The following is a 7001-nucleotide window of genomic DNA, read 5'->3' as shown; positions in this document are numbered from 1 at the left end:
GCTCCTCAGCTGGACACACTGTTTGTTCAATTTACAGCTATAATTGTGACAGTTGTGTATTTTTATGGTTTTAAACAATTCTGCCTGTTGACGCTCCCACAACTGGAGACATGTATTCATAACCACCCATTTCATGCGGCCTACATAAACTAATCTGTTACATTACTCATTCAATAGATTTTTTTTTTTTGCATTATTTGTTTTTCTTTACATAAACACTTGGTCATTATTGCTTTTTAAATAGGCTATATTTATATATGGCTATACATATTCTTTCACATACAGTACTTGTATGTATAATTCTATGTTTATGTTTATCTGTATTAGTTCAACATTATTGTCCATAATTATAGCTGTATGTCTATTTATATATTTTTTGTAAATTGTTGTGTGTAAGTACATTGAGAGCAATTTAGAACCCAAGTCCATGAGAATTTAAGGTTAAACCTTAAACACACAGATTCCCCTTTTCCCCTTAAGAAGCTTTAAGATTGGAAAGAAATCATCTTATAACGTATTGCCTGACAGTATCAACAGTAGGCTATTATTCACATCACCTTGTTGTAGCTCTTTATTTCCTTTTTAATTGCTGCAACATATTGTCTAAGTGTTGTGCAAAATGTTTATTCACTTCCCACAAATACATATTTGGGATCTTTGAAAACTTTTATCTCCTCTAGAAAATTATTATATTATATTTATTGAAAATAAACATCTTTTTGAATTTGAACAATGTTTAAAGGCTTCTAAACTTAATTTCGTCTCAGAGAATAACCTTCTTGTTCATTTTTATAATTACACAAAGAGACAAAAGAAATGTTTAGACCATCTCTACGTACAGTATTAATTTCATGGCAGCTCACAAAGCTGCAATTACAAGCTATACTGTCAAGAACCATAACGCTGTGATATGATAAATCTAAACATTTCTGTAATATTTTAAAAGGAATGTTTTGATTTCTGTATTTGAATAGGAGTCTATACTTTAGATGAACTTCAGAGGATGTAATCGAGATCTGGGAGCTGCTCCATTCATAATGAATAACAAACAAGCCTCAGCATTTATATTTCACTAAGTTTTGGCCAAAATCTATGCTAATGCTAAAATACTAAAAATCAAATACATTTTATTTAGAGGTAATATCTATAATCTCTGCAAAGCCAACAACAGGTCAACAACTCAAGTACTGAAGCTTTGATTTCTGTCTTAGGGAGACAGTTTGTGTTTCATGATTATAACTCAGCAATTCAACAGCACTGAAATAACACAATATCAGTTTATATAATCTGTTTATAATTCCCTGATTTATATATTTCCCTAGTTTATAAAACATGTTTCTTCTTCTTTTTTTATTCTGTTTGATTTATTTATTATTTTTTAACTTTCTATACGGGTAATAATATTACATTGGATCTGGGAGAGTTTTTTTTCTATATGCAGAGTTGTGGCTGGAGGTAAGGAGGGTACACAATGAACTGCAGTCAATGATGATCAAAAATAAGCTCCAATATAATCAACAAATAGTTAATTTTCAATTATAATTAAAAGTTTTGTACTGTAAAAGACTAACATTGACCGCAATTTAAAATAGGATAAGCCTTTATTGATCCCCAGAGGGAAATAAATAAATTGAAAAAAATAATAATAAGAGGTACACAAAACCAAAATTAAATGTATTAGTAAAAATAGAAGCTATACAAGACCAATTAAAGACAAAATTACAAGGCAAACCTGACATTCATTCAGCATCAGTGTAATTTTAGATATGTCAAAGATTTGAGTCTGTTATAAAATGTTGAAACTCTACACCAGAAATGTGACTTAACGTGGATTGTTTGGTGCACTACTCCTGAATTCCTAGTTGGACCCAGTGAATGGTATTCCTCTTAATCATCAGTCAGATTTTGAAGCTTGTTTCGCACCAGTTCTTTTCTTACAAGTGGGCTCCCAAAGCAGTAAAAATGGAGGACAAGGGGGCCAAATGCAAAATTAATCATTTCTGGACTTATTTAACTATGACACAACAGCTCCGCCTGGTGACAGAAGTGTTGAATACACCATGACCTGGTCAGCGTCGAGAGTCATGTGAGCATACGTGTTTTCAGGTGTAATGTAGGAAGTGACACTAGGGGGGATTTTCTGGGTGATTCACTTCTAACTACCAACATTTCCATACAACCGCTTTCTGTTAAAATATGGTATTTTTCAGTGTTGTGCATAAAAGCTGACATGGGCTTGACTGACCAGAAAGGGGAAAGGTTCAACCACATGGGTAATTCAGCACATGACATTATTCCTCTAATGTGGGAAAGCTAGAAGACACTTCAAGATCAGAGCAGTTTCAATACAAAGTAGAAAAGAATGCAAATATAACATACCATTAAAGGTGCAAGAATAAAAATATAAATAAACAAATACACAAAATCAAAATCTACACAATGTTGAAAATATATATCCCTAATATGTGACCTCACCAAGATGGGTTTAATCCAGCTGCACAAGCAACTAATGACTGACTGAATGTCTCTGATTTGTTTGTTGACATTTCAAAGAGTATAGTCAGAAAATGACCCACATGTGTACAGAAAATCCCCTTGGCTCGGTTACTCATGGTGTCACCTGTTATGAGTCATTCTCAGGGAAATGCAAATGTGATTTGAAAATAGGATGCCAGGAATATTTGCTAGCCAAAACAATGAATGTGAGAGCTGATGAAAGTAACTAATCAAATCAAATATATCAATATTTTAATAATTAGTCCTGTATTTTCTACAGAAAGGAAAAAAAGTGTACAGTACTCACATACCACAGCCATGGTATAGCTTAAATGGAAATTTGGAACTCCTTCACTCACGGTCTGCAAATTACTAAAATGATTTGACTTGGGAGGTTGGTATTGAACTGAAAATGAATACTGAACAGCACTGTTCTAAAAAAGCATCTGGCAAAAGTGTAAGTGGTACGTATAGGGCTGCAACTAATGATTATTTTCATTACAGGTGTCATAACTGTTTTTATTTGATTGACTAATGAATCATTTGACCTGTGAATGGCAGATTAATAGACAAAAATAGAAAGCCCAAATATAATTTGAGATTAAAAGTTCTTGTAAATAGTTAACAAAACCACATTGTCCATTTAGCAGCTATTGAAGCTTTTGATTATGTCAAACAATTGTTGTGGAGTGGCGCAGGTGTCATGCATTTGTAGATGTTGAATTGCTAGTTTATCAGGGATCCTACAGATAAACATTGTTACAGTCAAGCTACACAAAAGCAGTGCAACAGATGTAACGTACAAAGGGAATCTAGCTGAAGTTCATTTCAAAAAGATTTCAGCATAAACATAAAGTAATGCTATTGTTGTCTCTGTCACCCTCACGCACCACAATCTCACAGCTAGTTTGCATTATTTTGGTTACATATGCTATTTTTTATTCATTTTATTCATATTTACATCATATCATCTATTATATATCAGGCTACATATATCCTTATAAATACATATCCTTGATATTTATCCTGTGCAAATTATAGTGTCCTTTGCAATTCCTGCTTGTATCTTGTGCAATCCATCTCTGTAAATTCTCCAATTTACAGGATAATATTTTTAGTATAATGCTACACACCATATATGTATCATGTGTAATTATCCTGTGCAATCATCCACTCATGGTCATATTTGTATAAGTGAAGGGTGTATATAGTGTACATAGTTTTTATCATATTTCATGTATCACTCTTTTCTTCTACTTCTGACTCTTGCACTGCTGTTACAAGTGAATTTGCCCGGTGTGGGATCAATAAAGTTTATCTTATTTTAAATCTAGTTTAAAACAGCCAAAACAAAAGAGAGTCAAAACGTAAATCAAACATAATCGGGATAAAAGCAACTGGAGAGACAAAACAGAATAAAAGGTTTACCATCACAAAACCAATAAAGCAGAAAAGAGAAGCAGGAATGAGGGAATGCTTTGCAAAATGAACAATTAACTACGCAATTAGTCGACTTTTAGCTCTAATGCGGAATAAAATGTGTTTAACTGTTGAGGAAAGCAGCATGTTTTTCAAGCTAAACACAGCGCCCAGTTATTCCCCCTCTCAGTCTCCTCTTATTTCCTGTCACCTTTCAACAGCCCACTGCGGATTAAACGCAAAAATACCCAAACAAAAACTTAAAGGTTATCTGGTTTACTGGTCAAACAGGCACAGGTGAAGACTGACTTCCTCCTTTAACAATCACTGTCAGAACAGTATAGAAGCTTGAGTGGTTATTGCTGGCTGTTTGTGAGAGTGTGAGATGAACCGTAGGGCCCCATGCAGCAAAATACAGGAATGCATCCTGATCTGGGAGGATTTTTGTGTTAAGACATGATTTATTGGCATAACACAGATTGCTGAACTCAGTGGTTCTCAAACTCCTTCTGTCAAGCCCGTCCTAGAGAAGATGAAAAAAGGACAAGCCCCCCGACTCCAACAAAAGGGGATTTTATTTCTATCAATCATTAACAACATGGACAATAAAATAAAACAAAAGATTCAGGATAGCAAAATGCTTGCTCCAGAAAAAGTATTTTTGTTGATGGCACCACATGAATCACATTCATGTAACTTCAGGTCTGCTCAATGTTACCCCCCCGTAGGGGCACATTGCCCCACCAGAGGGCCCCCAGCTTGAGAGAGCTGGTAAAGAGACAGAGAACGGATATAATCATAATATGGACTAAAATAAATATTAAATATCTCATCAACCATTCATGGTCTCCATGACGTTCTTTCTGGTTTCCCCTTAGATCTATAAAGGATCTATGTGTACACAGGGTATATAACTTAGGTTTTATATTCCACTTAGTCTATTTTAATTACCTACCCTATTACTTAAAAAATGTATTATTGGAAGTTTGTTCAAGAATCTTCCTTGTGACAAGGATATTGTGACACACATGTACAGGGTCTGGTCATTGTCACTGGTCATTTTGCTAAATACAGTATATCCCTCATTTTCTTCCTGCAGGTTTTTGACTGAGGATCTGTAGTTAAACGTTGCTCATAAACTTCTTGTATGACAGTTTCTCCAGAGGATGAAGCCTGTTGACTGATGCCCAGACTTTTTCTCCAGCACTGCCATGAGGTTGACACTTTTGTTTTTTAGTGAAATGTCTTTATAACTGTTAGATTACAGTGGAGGAAAGTACAAAAGTACATCTACTCAAGTACTGAGGTACTTCTAATTTACTTGAGTATTTCTACTACTTGTCTTTATACTTCTACTCCACTGCAGTTCAGTGGAAAACTACTCTGGTACATTTATCTGACAGCTTCAGTCACCATTTACTTTGCAAAAACAAAATATAATTAACAAATAAATGATGTATTATTATTGATTAAGCTACCCTGTAGTACATAAAGTATTTGAAATTAGCACCACCTTTACCAAGTGCAACATTAAAGTGATGCTTACACATTAATGCATCAATAATTAAACATCCACTAATAAAATATATATTTCATGTACTTTTACTTTTACTTTTGGCCTATTGATGCTAATACTTTTTGTACTTTTATTATGAATGCAGGACTTTTACTTGTAATATAGTATTTATATACTGTGATATTACTACTTCTATTAAGATCTGAGTACTTCTTCAACCACTGTTGGATGGATTTTCATTAGGTTCATTTCACATACACCAGTTTTGTATCTGCTTTCATATACATAGATATGAAACAGTCTGAATTGTAGACCTGGTATTGCATCTTTTCTTTATACACTCTCACCTGAGCACAAATGTCTTGATCTGACACCCTGAAGCGATTGCCACCACAGCTATTGATCCATCATATACATATATGTGAACACTGTACCACAGGTGAGGTGTAGACATGGATGCATTTTCTCCTGAAATGTGATAAATATAGAAGCAATATTCATAAATTCCATCGATTAATACCAGATTTCAAAGAACTTGAAGATAAGAATAATCCAGGGGGAAGGACACCTCGCTGCCAAGTAGGCCTATGTGTCCCTGTGTCAGAACCTGAGGGACGGTTAGTGAATCAGCCAAGTGTTGCACTTGACGTTCGCTGCGTGGCAGGTTACATTTTAGAGCCAATTACTATTTGTAGTTTACTTTCTATCTGTATTTGCTTTTTTTGTTTTTAACTGAAACATTAGTGCCACTAAAGCACATTGAACTGAACCGTTTATGTCCTCACTTTTCATCTAGTGCAGCCATAAGGTCAGCATTTCAATAGGTCCCATCCTTTGGTTTGTAACAGTTTATGTAACAATGTAATAGTTTTTTTTTTATGTTTTGTTTTACAATACACATAGCCTAACTGCCAGGGTGGCTATAGTCTTGTTCACTGTTTCCTCTTCTCTGCTTTAATTTATTTGTATTTCTTTATGTCTTATTTCTGTCGTTCTTTGTGTTCTTACTTTCTGGCAAGTCCGTACTCGGCTGTAGAGAGCAGGGCATACTCAACATTCCTAAGGAGTGTCTGTGAGAGCCAAAGTCCTCTGACAAGCGGAAAAAGGAAACACACACACACAAAGCCAAGTCTGAAGAACCTACATTAATTGTGTGTACATACAGATAGCCTACTCTCTCAGTGTGTGTACTATTAAAATACTTTAGAGGATAAATGTCCTTGCAGTTCACAGAGCAGAGGATGTGGGAAACGCCCGTAACAAGCGCACAAGTACTTACACATGACATCACTATGCCTGACTCACAGCTGGGATAGTCACCGCATCAGATGCCAGCTTGCCATGACGAAAACTGAAACACACGCCAGCTAAGAAAGATCCGCATGAAACCGGCCGCCATATTGGATCAACGGATACATTTCATTCGCTGAACTAATGGGAGCTTTGAGCCTAAATGTCGGCGTAACTTACGCAGTAACATTTGCCCTTTCTGTCAACAGAACACGCCCCTTTACCTCTCGATGTTTGCGATGATAGCCAATAATATTAGGGTGCTTCATAAAATGACAGC

The sequence above is a fragment of the Micropterus dolomieu genome, linkage group LG10, assembly GCF_021292245.1.
Source record: "Micropterus dolomieu isolate WLL.071019.BEF.003 ecotype Adirondacks linkage group LG10, ASM2129224v1, whole genome shotgun sequence".
NCBI lineage: Eukaryota > Metazoa > Chordata > Actinopteri > Centrarchiformes > Centrarchidae > Micropterus > Micropterus dolomieu.
The sequence above is the reverse complement of the archived record's forward strand: the minus strand, read 5'-3'. Positions refer to the sequence as shown.